Here is a 12,056-nt window from a genome sequence, read left to right as displayed (position 1 = left end):
CTTTTGCTGTTAATCAACAATACCTTCCGTTGATTATGAAAAAGTCCCCGAGCTTCGATAAATACTGGAAAAGAAGCGTACTCTATCTGCTTTCAAAGGGAATTGATGACATAGTCATCGCTAGGGGAGGCGTGAAGAACAGTAATGGAAACCTGCTGATCAAAACTGCTACCAAAGCATTGCATTAGTACATGTATGCCCTTGGCAGACTTCCAATTGCATTGCACCACGGTAGCTGCTTGGCAGCCAATCACACTGTGACTTGCCTTCAATTTGAGTGTCCACCGATGGGCAAGAGGGCATAGCCAATGGAATCATCCCCCGAAAGGCTGAGCAAGCTGGAAAGTAGACCAACAGTTTACACATTTGGGGAAATCCTGAGAAGTTTTGCATTCCAAACTGAGCAAATAAAAGCCCTGCTGGAGAATCGAACCCTGATTGCACTAAGTATATGCTCCATGAAGACAGCCCTCACGTAAGGCGTGGGCAATTTCATCCCTGACACTTTACATTCTAGTCTCAAATCGAGACTTTGCAGTCCGTGGGCTCCAGAGTCTCCTTGCATCCAGCAAAACTTTAGAGGGCAGTGGAGGGGATGTAGCTCAGTGGTAGAGCGCATGCTTTGCATGTATGAGGCCCCGGGTTCAATCCCCGGCATCTCCAGACTTTTGCCATGCTTATCTTGGATTTTGGCAGAAAACTAGGCTGGCTGTCAGTATTAAGGAAGAGATATGCCATGCAACTGGGATACGAACCCCACTTAAACTGTGAGACGTGTGCCTTGGAAAACCCCATGAAATGGGGCTATCTCATTTTTGATGCTTATAGAACCAAAGAATCTTACTTGTTTAAGCCATCAAAGTGATGATTAATCTTGGCAATCTTAATACATTTAGGATAGAAATCGGTGGCAGCCATCTTGGTCATTGGTAAGGGTTCTTCCTCTAAACCAGAGACTCTCTACAGTAGCTTCAAGAAAAACTGAATATGTTGCCTTTACTCTACTGATTTGTCCATTCTCTTTCCTTTCAAAAATGAACCCAAAATGCATGTTCTTGAAGCTGGGTGCGTGGTAATGACTCCCATAACTTTCTGTCATTTTTCTCACGGTTAAAGGCTTCCATCCATTTGCCACCAATGCTTCCTAAGGTCTTTGTATCAAAGTTCCTTTCCTTTCTGTAAAATTCATCATTGCGGCGCCCCTGCTTTTCACCAAGCCAAGACGGAACATCCACTTTGGTGTGAAATCCTCCTTTGAGGTGATAAGACGTAACTCACAGTGTGCTCTCAGAAGTGGTAGCTTTGAGAGGGAGCCGCGATTAATATTGATGATTTTCATCTGTCTGCTCCTGGTCCCCACCCCCCACAACCTTTCTTGAGCGAGAGGTAATTTCAGTGCTATGAGCTTCTGCTACCCCTCCTTCGATAGCTCAGTTGGTAGAGCGGAGGACTGTAGCATTAATTCGGGCATCCTTAGGTCGCTGGTTCAAATCCAGCTCGAAGGATTTTGTGGTTTCATTTCCATGTCTTTTGCTGTTAATCAACAATACCTTCCGTTGATTATGAAAAAGTCCCCGAGCTTCGATAAATACTGGAAAAGAAGCGTACTCTATCTGCTTTCAAAGGGAATTGATGACATAGTCATCGCTAGGGGAGGCGTGAAGAACAGTAATGGAAACCTGCTGATCAAAACTGCTACCAAAGCATTGCATTAGTACATGTATGCCCTTGGCAGACTTCCAATTGCATTGCACCACGGTAGCTGCTTGGCAGCCAATCACACTGTGACTTGCCTTCAATTTGAGTGTCCACCGATGGGCAAGAGGGCATAGCCAATGGAATCATCCCCCGAAAGGCTGAGCAAGCTGGAAAGTAGACCAACAGTTTACACATTTGGGGAAATCCTGAGAAGTTTTGCATTCCAAACTGAGCAAATAAAAGCCCTGCTGGAGAATCGAACCCTGATTGCACTAAGTATATGCTCCATGAAGACAGCCCTCACGTAAGGCGTGGGCAATTTCATCCCTGACACTTTACATTCTAGTCTCAAATCGAGACTTTGCAGTCCGTGGGCTCCAGAGTCTCCTTGCATCCAGCAAAACTTTAGAGGGCAGTGGAGGGGATGTAGCTCAGTGGTAGAGCGCATGCTTCGCATGTATGAGGCCCCGGGTTCAATCCCCGGCATCTCCAGGAGTCGCTGTTCTGTATCTCGGCTTTTTCCAGAAGGCTAGCCTGCCACCTTGTGGAAAGTTGAGGTTTCTCAGGCAGTTGGGGGGTCAGAACCCCACTTAAATAGGTTGCATTGAAAAATATTGTTTGAAATAGGCATAGTTTCCACTTTTCATGAAAATCTGAGAATTTTGCTTGCCAAAAGGAGGAAATAAATGCCCTCTCTGAGGAACGAACTCAGGACCTTCAGATTATGAGACTGACGCGCTGCCTACTGCGCTAAGAAGGCTGCACACAAGCATCTCTAAACAAGACTATAGACCAGGAAGATAATCCAGGTGCGAGGCTTAAGGATTTTCCTGACTGAGACTTTATGCTGCAGTGTCAAGTGGGTTGACTTGGCAGACACTTACATTCAGGGTTTCCATGCATACAGTAAAACTTGGCATACAAGGGGATGTAGCTCAGTGGTAGAGCGCATGCTTTGCATGTATGAGGCCCCGGGTTCAATCCCCGGCATCTCCAGACTTTTGCCATGCTTATCTTGGATTTTGGCAGAAAACTAGGCTGGCTGTCAGTATTAAGGAAGAGATATGTCATGCAACTGGGATACGAACCCCACTTAAACTGTGAGACGTGTGCCTTGGAAAACCCCATGAAATGGGGCTATCTCATTTTTGATGCTTATAGAACCAAAGAATCTTACTTGTTTAAGCCATCAAAGTGATGATTAATCTTGGCAATCTTAATACATTTAGGATAGAAATCGGTGGCAGCCATCTTGGTCATTGGTAAGGGTTCTTCCTCTAAACCAGAGACTCTCTACAGTAGCTTCAAGAAAAACTGAATATGTTGCCTTTACTCTACTGATTTGTCCATTCTCTTTCCTTTCAAAAATGAACCCAAAATGCATGTTCTTGAAGCTGGGTGCGTGGTAATGACTCCCATAACTTTCTGTCATTTTTCTCACGGTTAAAGGCTTCCATCCATTTGCCACCAATGCTTCCTAAGGTCTTTGTATCAAAGTTCCTTTCCTTTCTGTAAAATTCATCATTGCGGCGCCCCTGCTTTTCACCAAGCCAAGACGGAACATCCACTTTGGTGTGAAATCCTCCTTTGAGGTGATAAGACGTAACTCACAGTGTGCTCTCAGAAGTGGTAGCTTTGAGAGGGAGCCGCGATTAATATTGATGATTTTCATCTGTCTGCTCCTGGTCCCCACCCCCCACAACCTTTCTTGAGCGAGAGGTAATTTCAGTGCTATGAGCTTCTGCTACCCCTCCTTCGATAGCTCAGTTGGTAGAGCGGAGGACTGTAGCATTAATTCGGGCATCCTTAGGTCGCTGGTTCAAATCCGGCTCGAAGGATTTTGTGGTTTCATTTCCATGTCTTTTGCTGTTAATCAACAATACCTTCCGTTGATTATGAAAAAGTCCCCGAGCTTCGATAAATACTGGAAAAGAAGCGTACTCTATCTGCTTTCAAAGGGAATTGATGACATAGTCATCGCTAGGGGAGGCGTGAAGAACAGTAATGGAAACCTGCTGATCAAAACTGCTACCAAAGCATTGCATTAGTACATGTATGCCCTTGGCAGACTTCCAATTGCATTGCACCACGGTAGCTGCTTGGCAGCCAATCACACTGTGACTTGCCTTCAATTTGAGTGTCCACCGATGGGCAAGAGGGCATAGCCAATGGAATCATCCCCCGAAAGGCTGAGCAAGCTGGAAAGTAGACCAACAGTTTACACATTTGGGGAAATCCTGAGAAGTTTTGCATTCCAAACTGAGCAAATAAAAGCCCTGCTGGAGAATCGAACCCTGATTGCACTAAGTATATGCTCCATGAAGACAGCCCTCACGTAAGGCGTGGGCAATTTCATCCCTGACACTTTACATTCTAGTCTCAAATCGAGACTTTGCAGTCCGTGGGCTCCAGAGTCTCCTTGCATCCAGCAAAACTTTAGAGGGCAGTGGAGGGGATGTAGCTCAGTGGTAGAGCGCATGCTTTGCATGTATGAGGCCCCGGGTTCAATCCCCGGCATCTCCAGACTTTTGCCATGCTTATCTTGGATTTTGGCAGAAAACTAGGCTGGCTGTCAGTATTAAGGAAGAGATATGCCATGCAACTGGGATACGAACCCCACTTAAACTGTGAGACGTGTGCCTTGGAAAACCCCATGAAATGGGGCTATCTCATTTTTGATGCTTATAGAACCAAAGAATCTTACTTGTTTAAGCCATCAAAGTGATGATTAATCTTGGCAATCTTAATACATTTAGGATAGAAATCGGTGGCAGCCATCTTGGTCATTGGTAAGGGTTCTTCCTCTAAACCAGAGACTCTCTACAGTAGCTTCAAGAAAAACTGAATATGTTGCCTTTACTCTACTGATTTGTCCATTCTCTTTCCTTTCAAAAATGAACCCAAAATGCATGTTCTTGAAGCTGGGTGCGTGGTAATGACTCCCATAACTTTCTGTCATTTTTCTCACGGTTAAAGGCTTCCATCCATTTGCCACCAATGCTTCCTAAGGTCTTTGTATCAAAGTTCCTTTCCTTTCTGTAAAATTCATCATTGCGGCGCCCCTGCTTTTCACCAAGCCAAGACGGAACATCCACTTTGGTGTGAAATCCTCCTTTGAGGTGATAAGACGTAACTCACAGTGTGCTCTCAGAAGTGGTAGCTTTGAGAGGGAGCCGCGATTAATATTGATGATTTTCATCTGTCTGCTCCTGGTCCCCACCCCCCACAACCTTTCTTGAGCGAGAGGTAATTTCAGTGCTATGAGCTTCTGCTACCCCTCCTTCGATAGCTCAGTTGGTAGAGCGGAGGACTGTAGCATTAATTCGGGCATCCTTAGGTCGCTGGTTCAAATCCGGCTCGAAGGATTTTGTGGTTTCATTTCCATGTCTTTTGCTGTTAATCAACAATACCTTCCGTTGATTATGAAAAAGTCCCCGAGCTTCGATAAATACTGGAAAAGAAGCGTACTCTATCTGCTTTCAAAGGGAATTGATGACATAGTCATCGCTAGGGGAGGCGTGAAGAACAGTAATGGAAACCTGCTGATCAAAACTGCTACCAAAGCATTGCATTAGTACATGTATGCCCTTGGCAGACTTCCAATTGCATTGCACCACGGTAGCTGCTTGGCAGCCAATCACACTGTGACTTGCCTTCAATTTGAGTGTCCACCGATGGGCAAGAGGGCATAGCCAATGGAATCATCCCCCGAAAGGCTGAGCAAGCTGGAAAGTAGACCAACAGTTTACACATTTGGGGAAATCCTGAGAAGTTTTGCATTCCAAACTGAGCAAATAAAAGCCCTGCTGGAGAATCGAACCCTGATTGCACTAAGTATATGCTCCATGAAGACAGCCCTCACGTAAGGCGTGGGCAATTTCATGCCTGACACTTTACATTCTAGTCTCAAATCGAGACTTTGCAGTCCGTGGGCTCCAGAGTCTCCTTGCATCCAGCAAAACTTTAGAGGGCAGTGGAGGGGATGTAGCTCAGTGGTAGAGCGCATGCTTTGCATGTATGAGGCCCCGGGTTCAATCCCCGGCATCTCCAGACTTTTGCCATGCTTATCTTGGATTTTGGCAGAAAACTAGGCTGGCTGTCAGTATTAAGGAAGAGATATGCCATGCAACTGGGATACGAACCCCACTTAAACTGTGAGACGTGTGCCTTGGAAAACCCCATGAAATGGGGCTATCTCATTTTTGATGCTTATAGAACCAAAGAATCTTACTTGTTTAAGCCATCAAAGTGATGATTAATCTTGGCAATCTTAATACATTTAGGATAGAAATCGGTGGCAGCCATCTTGGTCATTGGTAAGGGTTCTTCCTCTAAACCAGAGACTCTCTACAGTAGCTTCAAGAAAAACTGAATATGTTGCCTTTACTCTACTGATTTTTCCATTCTCTTTCCTTTCAAAAATGAACCCAAAATGCATGTTCTTGAAGCTGGGTGCGTGGTAATGACTCCCATAACTTTCTGTCATTTTTCTCACGGTTAAAGGCTTCCATCCATTTGCCACCAATGCTTCCTAAGGTCTTTGTATCAAAGTTCCTTTCCTTTCTGTAAAATTCATCATTGCGGCGCCCCTGCTTTTCACCAAGCCAAGACGGAACATCCACTTTGGTGTGAAATCCTCCTTTGAGGTGATAAGACGTAACTCACAGTGTGCTCTCAGAAGTGGTAGCTTTGAGAGGGAGCCGCGATTAATATTGATGATTTTCATCTGTCTGCTCCTGGTCCCCACCCCCCACAACCTTTCTTGAGCGAGAGGTAATTTCAGTGCTATGAGCTTCTGCTACCCCTCCTTCGATAGCTCAGTTGGTAGAGCGGAGGACTGTAGCATTAATTCGGGCACCCTTAGGTCGCTGGTTCAAATCCAGCTCGAAGGATTTTGTGGTTTCATTTCCATGTCTTTTGCTGTTAATCAACAATACCTTCCGTTGATTATGAAAAAGTCCCCGAGCTTCGATAAATACTGGAAAAGAAGCGTACTCTATCTGCTTTCAAAGGGAATTGATGACATAGTCATCGCTAGGGGAGGCGTGAAGAACAGTAATGGAAACCTGCTGATCAAAACTGCTACCAAAGCATTGCATTAGTACATGTATGCCCTTGGCAGACTTCCAATTGCATTGCACCACGGTAGCTGCTTGGCAGCCAATCACACTGTGACTTGCCTTCAATTTGAGTGTCCACCGATGGGCAAGAGGGCATAGCCAATGGAATCATCCCCCGAAAGGCTGAGCAAGCTGGAAAGTAGACCAACAGTTTACACATTTGGGGAAATCCTGAGAAGTTTTGCATTCCAAACTGAGCAAATAAAAGCCCTGCTGGAGAATCGAACCCTGATTGCACTAAGTATATGCTCCATGAAGACAGCCCTCACGTAAGGCGTGGGCAATTTCATCCCTGACACTTTACATTCTAGTCTCAAATCGAGACTTTGCAGTCCGTGGGCTCCAGAGTCTCCTTGCATCCAGCAAAACTTTAGAGGGCAGTGGAGGGGATGTAGCTCAGTGGTAGAGCGCATGCTTCGCATGTATGAGGCCCCGGGTTCAATCCCCGGCATCTCCAGGAGTCGCTGTTCTGTATCTCGGCTTTTTCCAGAAGGCTAGCCTGCCACCTTGTGGAAAGTTGAGGTTTCTCAGGCAGTTGGGGGGTCAGAACCCCACTTAAATAGGTTGCATTGAAAAATATTGTTTGAAATAGGCATAGTTTCCACTTTTCATGAAAATCTGAGAATTTTGCTTGCCAAAAGGAGGAAATAAATGCCCTCTCTGAGGAACGAACTCAGGACCTTCAGATTATGAGACTGACGCGCTGCCTACTGCGCTAAGAAGGCTGCACACAAGCATCTCTAAACAAGACTATAGACCAGGAAGATAATCCAGGTGCGAGGCTTAAGGATTTTCCTGACTGAGACTTTATGCTGCAGTGTCAAGTGGGTTGACTTGGCAGACACTTACATTCAGGGTTTCCATGCATACAGTAAAACTTGGCATACAAGGGGATGTAGCTCAGTGGTAGAGCGCATGCTTTGCATGTATGAGGCCCCGGGTTCAATCCCCGGCATCTCCAGACTTTTGCCATGCTTATCTTGGATTTTGGCAGAAAACTAGGCTGGCTGTCAGTATTAAGGAAGAGATATGTCATGCAACTGGGATACGAACCCCACTTAAACTGTGAGACGTGTGCCTTGGAAAACCCCATGAAATGGGGCTATCTCATTTTTGATGCTTATAGAACCAAAGAATCTTACTTGTTTAAGCCATCAAAGTGATGATTAATCTTGGCAATCTTAATACATTTAGGATAGAAATCGGTGGCAGCCATCTTGGTCATTGGTAAGGGTTCTTCCTCTAAACCAGAGACTCTCTACAGTAGCTTCAAGAAAAACTGAATATGTTGCCTTTACTCTACTGATTTGTCCATTCTCTTTCCTTTCAAAAATGAACCCAAAATGCATGTTCTTGAAGCTGGGTGCGTGGTAATGACTCCCATAACTTTCTGTCATTTTTCTCACGGTTAAAGGCTTCCATCCATTTGCCACCAATGCTTCCTAAGGTCTTTGTATCAAAGTTCCTTTCCTTTCTGTAAAATTCATCATTGCGGCGCCCCTGCTTTTCACCAAGCCAAGACGGAACATCCACTTTGGTGTGAAATCCTCCTTTGAGGTGATAAGACGTAACTCACAGTGTGCTCTCAGAAGTGGTAGCTTTGAGAGGGAGCCGCGATTAATATTGATGATTTTCATCTGTCTGCTCCTGGTCCCCACCCCCCACAACCTTTCTTGAGCGAGAGGTAATTTCAGTGCTATGAGCTTCTGCTACCCCTCCTTCGATAGCTCAGTTGGTAGAGCGGAGGACTGTAGCATTAATTCGGGCATCCTTAGGTCGCTGGTTCAAATCCGGCTCGAAGGATTTTGTGGTTTCATTTCCATGTCTTTTGCTGTTAATCAACAATACCTTCCGTTGATTATGAAAAAGTCCCCGAGCTTCGATAAATACTGGAAAAGAAGCGTACTCTATCTGCTTTCAAAGGGAATTGATGACATAGTCATCGCTAGGGGAGGCGTGAAGAACAGTAATGGAAACCTGCTGATCAAAACTGCTACCAAAGCATTGCATTAGTACATGTATGCCCTTGGCAGACTTCCAATTGCATTGCACCACGGTAGCTGCTTGGCAGCCAATCACACTGTGACTTGCCTTCAATTTGAGTGTCCACCGATGGGCAAGAGGGCATAGCCAATGGAATCATCCCCCGAAAGGCTGAGCAAGCTGGAAAGTAGACCAACAGTTTACACATTTGGGGAAATCCTGAGAAGTTTTGCATTCCAAACTGAGCAAATAAAAGCCCTGCTGGAGAATCGAACCCTGATTGCACTAAGTATATGCTCCATGAAGACAGCCCTCACGTAAGGCGTGGGCAATTTCATCCCTGACACTTTACATTCTAGTCTCAAATCGAGACTTTGCAGTCCGTGGGCTCCAGAGTCTCCTTGCATCCAGCAAAACTTTAGAGGGCAGTGGAGGGGATGTAGCTCAGTGGTAGAGCGCATGCTTTGCATGTATGAGGCCCCGGGTTCAATCCCCGGCATCTCCAGACTTTTGCCATGCTTATCTTGGATTTTGGCAGAAAACTAGGCTGGCTGTCAGTATTAAGGAAGAGATATGCCATGCAACTGGGATACGAACCCCACTTAAACTGTGAGACGTGTGCCTTGGAAAACCCCATGAAATGGGGCTATCTCATTTTTGATGCTTATAGAACCAAAGAATCTTACTTGTTTAAGCCATCAAAGTGATGATTAATCTTGGCAATCTTAATACATTTAGGATAGAAATCGGTGGCAGCCATCTTGGTCATTGGTAAGGGTTCTTCCTCTAAACCAGAGACTCTCTACAGTAGCTTCAAGAAAAACTGAATATGTTGCCTTTACTCTACTGATTTGTCCATTCTCTTTCCTTTCAAAAATGAACCCAAAATGCATGTTCTTGAAGCTGGGTGCGTGGTAATGACTCCCATAACTTTCTGTCATTTTTCTCACGGTTAAAGGCTTCCATCCATTTGCCACCAATGCTTCCTAAGGTCTTTGTATCAAAGTTCCTTTCCTTTCTGTAAAATTCATCATTGCGGCGCCCCTGCTTTTCACCAAGCCAAGACGGAACATCCACTTTGGTGTGAAATCCTCCTTTGAGGTGATAAGACGTAACTCACAGTGTGCTCTCAGAAGTGGTAGCTTTGAGAGGGAGCCGCGATTAATATTGATGATTTTCATCTGTCTGCTCCTGGTCCCCACCCCCCACAACCTTTCTTGAGCGAGAGGTAATTTCAGTGCTATGAGCTTCTGCTACCCCTCCTTCGATAGCTCAGTTGGTAGAGCGGAGGACTGTAGCATTAATTCGGGCATCCTTAGGTCGCTGGTTCAAATCTGGCTCGAAGGATTTTGTGGTTTCATTTCCATGTCTTTTGCTGTTAATCAACAATACCTTCCGTTGATTATGAAAAAGTCCCCGAGCTTCGATAAATACTGGAAAAGAAGCGTACTCTATCTGCTTTCAAAGGGAATTGATGACATAGTCATCGCTAGGGGAGGCGTGAAGAACAGTAAAGGAAACCTGCTGATCAAAACTGCTACCAAAGCATTGCATTAGTACATGTATGCCCTTGGCAGACTTCCAATTGCATTGCACCACGGTAGCTGCTTGGCAGCCAATCACACTGTGACTTGCCTTCAATTTGAGTGTCCACCGATGGGCAAGAGGGCATAGCCAATGGAATCATCCCCCGAAAGGCTGAGCAAGCTGGAAAGTAGACCAACAGTTTACACATTTGGGGAAATCCTGAGAAGTTTTGCATTCCAAACTGAGCAAATAAAAGCCCTGCCGGAGAATCGAACCCTGATTGCACTAAGTATATGCTCCATGAAGACAGCCCTCACGTAAGGCGTGGGCAATTTCATGCCTGACACTTTACATTCTAGTCTCAAATCGAGACTTTGCAGTCCGTGGGCTCCAGAGTCTCCTTGCATCCAGCAAAACTTTAGAGGGCAGTGGAGGGGATGTAGCTCAGTGGTAGAGCGCATGCTTCGCATGTATGAGGCCCCGGGTTCAATCCCCGGCATCTCCAGGAGTCGCTGTTCTGTATCTCGGCTTTTTCCAGAAGGCTAGCCTGCCACCTTGTGGAAAGTTGAGGTTTCTCAGGCAGTTGGGGGGTCAGAACCCCACTTAAATAGGTTGCATTGAAAAATATTGTTTGAAATAGGCATAGTTTCCACTTTTCAAGAAAATCTGAGAATTTTGCTTGCCAAAAGGAGGAAATAAATGCCCTCTCTGAGGATCGAACTCAGGACCTTCAGATTATGAGACTGACGCGCTGCCTACTGCGCTAAGAAGGCTGCACACAAGCATCTCTAAACAAGACTGTTAGAAGCGGCTGTCTCTAGTTGGCAGAGGTATACACTTCTGACAAATAGGGACACACCTTTTCTAGTCAGGGCAAGGAGATCACACACTTAGATAACCCCTGCTCACCCCCTTGGTAGCTTGGCAAAGCAGACAGGCTTATCTCAGAGGCAGTGCGTTAAGCATTTATGACCACATACAGTAATAAAGTGAATACACTACAAATGGACACGACACAGTAGTATTATAAAAATAAGTATTTTTATATAAGGTTTAGCACAAGACCAAATAACGACAAAAATATACCACAGTCTCAATAAATACTCTTGGAAGGAAAAATAATAGTTCAAGCACGGTTTCTTCTTAGCACAAAGTCTTTAGTATCAAAAGCAACTCTTCTTCTCTAAAACACAGTTCTTGGCAACAATGTAACCCACACGGGAGTCACACGACGTCGAGGCAAAGTTAATCCAAAGGTTCGGCGTCGACCGCGAGGAGCGCTACGTCGAGCCCGGAGTCGCACAGACCCCAACAACACAGTACCTTGGAAAAGTGAAGCACTCGATGATCAGCGGCGTCGAGATGTCCGGCGTCGCGTCTTCGGCGTCGATCGGGCCTCGGAGTCGGGGCGATCTGCAGCGGCGTCGACCGAAGTCAGGCGGGAGCAGCGCTCACGGGATGAAGCAGGATACGGCGTCGTCGATGTCGATGTTGCAAGAGTGAGCAGCGCTCACGGCGTCGAGAGGGCTCGAAGTCGATGCGATCAGCAGCGGTGCAGACACGGGGTCACTTGGAGCTGGAGCCGAACTCACTACTCACTGGCGTTGCTGCTGGCGTCGATCGGGCCCGGCGGCCGGCGTCGAGGAAGCGGGACACTGGAGCCGTTACTCACGATGTCGAGCTGGATTCGGCGGCGTCCGTCGGCGTCGAGATTGCTGGATTCTTTCA

The 12,056-nt window shown here is 46.0% G+C and overlaps 18 non-coding genes across 18 annotated transcripts; 15 read left to right on the top strand and 3 right to left on the bottom strand.

Annotated features, from left to right (window-relative positions):
• The first annotated feature begins 591 nt into the window (after positions 1-591).
• Positions 592-663, top strand: TRNAA-UGC (transfer RNA alanine (anticodon UGC)). The gene has a single exon. It is a non-coding gene; the product is annotated as a tRNA-Ala (tRNA).
• Positions 664-1,419: 756 nt separating this feature from the next.
• On the top strand, positions 1,420-1,505 carry TRNAY-GUA (transfer RNA tyrosine (anticodon GUA)). The gene is given in 2 exon segments: positions 1,420-1,456; positions 1,470-1,505. It is a non-coding gene; the product is annotated as a tRNA-Tyr (tRNA).
• Positions 1,506-2,118: 613 nt separating this feature from the next.
• TRNAA-CGC (transfer RNA alanine (anticodon CGC)) lies at positions 2,119-2,190 on the top strand. The gene has a single exon. It is a non-coding gene; the product is annotated as a tRNA-Ala (tRNA).
• A 195-nt stretch (positions 2,191-2,385) lies between these two features.
• TRNAM-CAU (transfer RNA methionine (anticodon CAU)) lies at positions 2,386-2,458 on the bottom strand. The gene has a single exon. It is a non-coding gene; the product is annotated as a tRNA-Met (tRNA).
• Positions 2,459-2,622: 164 nt separating this feature from the next.
• TRNAA-UGC (transfer RNA alanine (anticodon UGC)) lies at positions 2,623-2,694 on the top strand. Its single transcript has one exon. It is a non-coding gene; the product is annotated as a tRNA-Ala (tRNA).
• Positions 2,695-3,450: 756 nt separating this feature from the next.
• Positions 3,451-3,536, top strand: TRNAY-GUA (transfer RNA tyrosine (anticodon GUA)). The gene is given in 2 exon segments: positions 3,451-3,487; positions 3,501-3,536. It is a non-coding gene; the product is annotated as a tRNA-Tyr (tRNA).
• Positions 3,537-4,149: 613 nt separating this feature from the next.
• TRNAA-UGC (transfer RNA alanine (anticodon UGC)) lies at positions 4,150-4,221 on the top strand. The gene has a single exon. It is a non-coding gene; the product is annotated as a tRNA-Ala (tRNA).
• A 756-nt stretch (positions 4,222-4,977) lies between these two features.
• Positions 4,978-5,063, top strand: TRNAY-GUA (transfer RNA tyrosine (anticodon GUA)). The gene is given in 2 exon segments: positions 4,978-5,014; positions 5,028-5,063. It is a non-coding gene; the product is annotated as a tRNA-Tyr (tRNA).
• Positions 5,064-5,676: 613 nt separating this feature from the next.
• Positions 5,677-5,748, top strand: TRNAA-UGC (transfer RNA alanine (anticodon UGC)). Its single transcript has one exon. It is a non-coding gene; the product is annotated as a tRNA-Ala (tRNA).
• Positions 5,749-6,504: 756 nt separating this feature from the next.
• On the top strand, positions 6,505-6,590 carry TRNAY-GUA (transfer RNA tyrosine (anticodon GUA)). The gene is given in 2 exon segments: positions 6,505-6,541; positions 6,555-6,590. It is a non-coding gene; the product is annotated as a tRNA-Tyr (tRNA).
• Positions 6,591-7,203: 613 nt separating this feature from the next.
• TRNAA-CGC (transfer RNA alanine (anticodon CGC)) lies at positions 7,204-7,275 on the top strand. The gene has a single exon. It is a non-coding gene; the product is annotated as a tRNA-Ala (tRNA).
• A 195-nt stretch (positions 7,276-7,470) lies between these two features.
• TRNAM-CAU (transfer RNA methionine (anticodon CAU)) lies at positions 7,471-7,543 on the bottom strand. The gene has a single exon. It is a non-coding gene; the product is annotated as a tRNA-Met (tRNA).
• A 164-nt stretch (positions 7,544-7,707) lies between these two features.
• Positions 7,708-7,779, top strand: TRNAA-UGC (transfer RNA alanine (anticodon UGC)). Its single transcript has one exon. It is a non-coding gene; the product is annotated as a tRNA-Ala (tRNA).
• Positions 7,780-8,535: 756 nt separating this feature from the next.
• On the top strand, positions 8,536-8,621 carry TRNAY-GUA (transfer RNA tyrosine (anticodon GUA)). Its single transcript is given in 2 exon segments — positions 8,536-8,572; positions 8,586-8,621. It is a non-coding gene; the product is annotated as a tRNA-Tyr (tRNA).
• A 613-nt stretch (positions 8,622-9,234) lies between these two features.
• Positions 9,235-9,306, top strand: TRNAA-UGC (transfer RNA alanine (anticodon UGC)). Its single transcript has one exon. It is a non-coding gene; the product is annotated as a tRNA-Ala (tRNA).
• Positions 9,307-10,062: 756 nt separating this feature from the next.
• Positions 10,063-10,148, top strand: TRNAY-GUA (transfer RNA tyrosine (anticodon GUA)). The gene is given in 2 exon segments: positions 10,063-10,099; positions 10,113-10,148. It is a non-coding gene; the product is annotated as a tRNA-Tyr (tRNA).
• Positions 10,149-10,761: 613 nt separating this feature from the next.
• On the top strand, positions 10,762-10,833 carry TRNAA-CGC (transfer RNA alanine (anticodon CGC)). The gene has a single exon. It is a non-coding gene; the product is annotated as a tRNA-Ala (tRNA).
• Positions 10,834-11,028: 195 nt separating this feature from the next.
• TRNAM-CAU (transfer RNA methionine (anticodon CAU)) lies at positions 11,029-11,101 on the bottom strand. Its single transcript has one exon. It is a non-coding gene; the product is annotated as a tRNA-Met (tRNA).
• Between the last annotated feature and the right edge of the window lie 955 nt (positions 11,102-12,056).

The sequence above is a fragment of the Lissotriton helveticus genome, chromosome 1_2, assembly GCF_964261635.1.
Source record: "Lissotriton helveticus chromosome 1_2, aLisHel1.1, whole genome shotgun sequence".
Lineage (NCBI taxonomy): Eukaryota > Metazoa > Chordata > Amphibia > Caudata > Salamandridae > Lissotriton > Lissotriton helveticus.
This window is presented reverse-complemented; position numbering and strand designations above follow the sequence as displayed.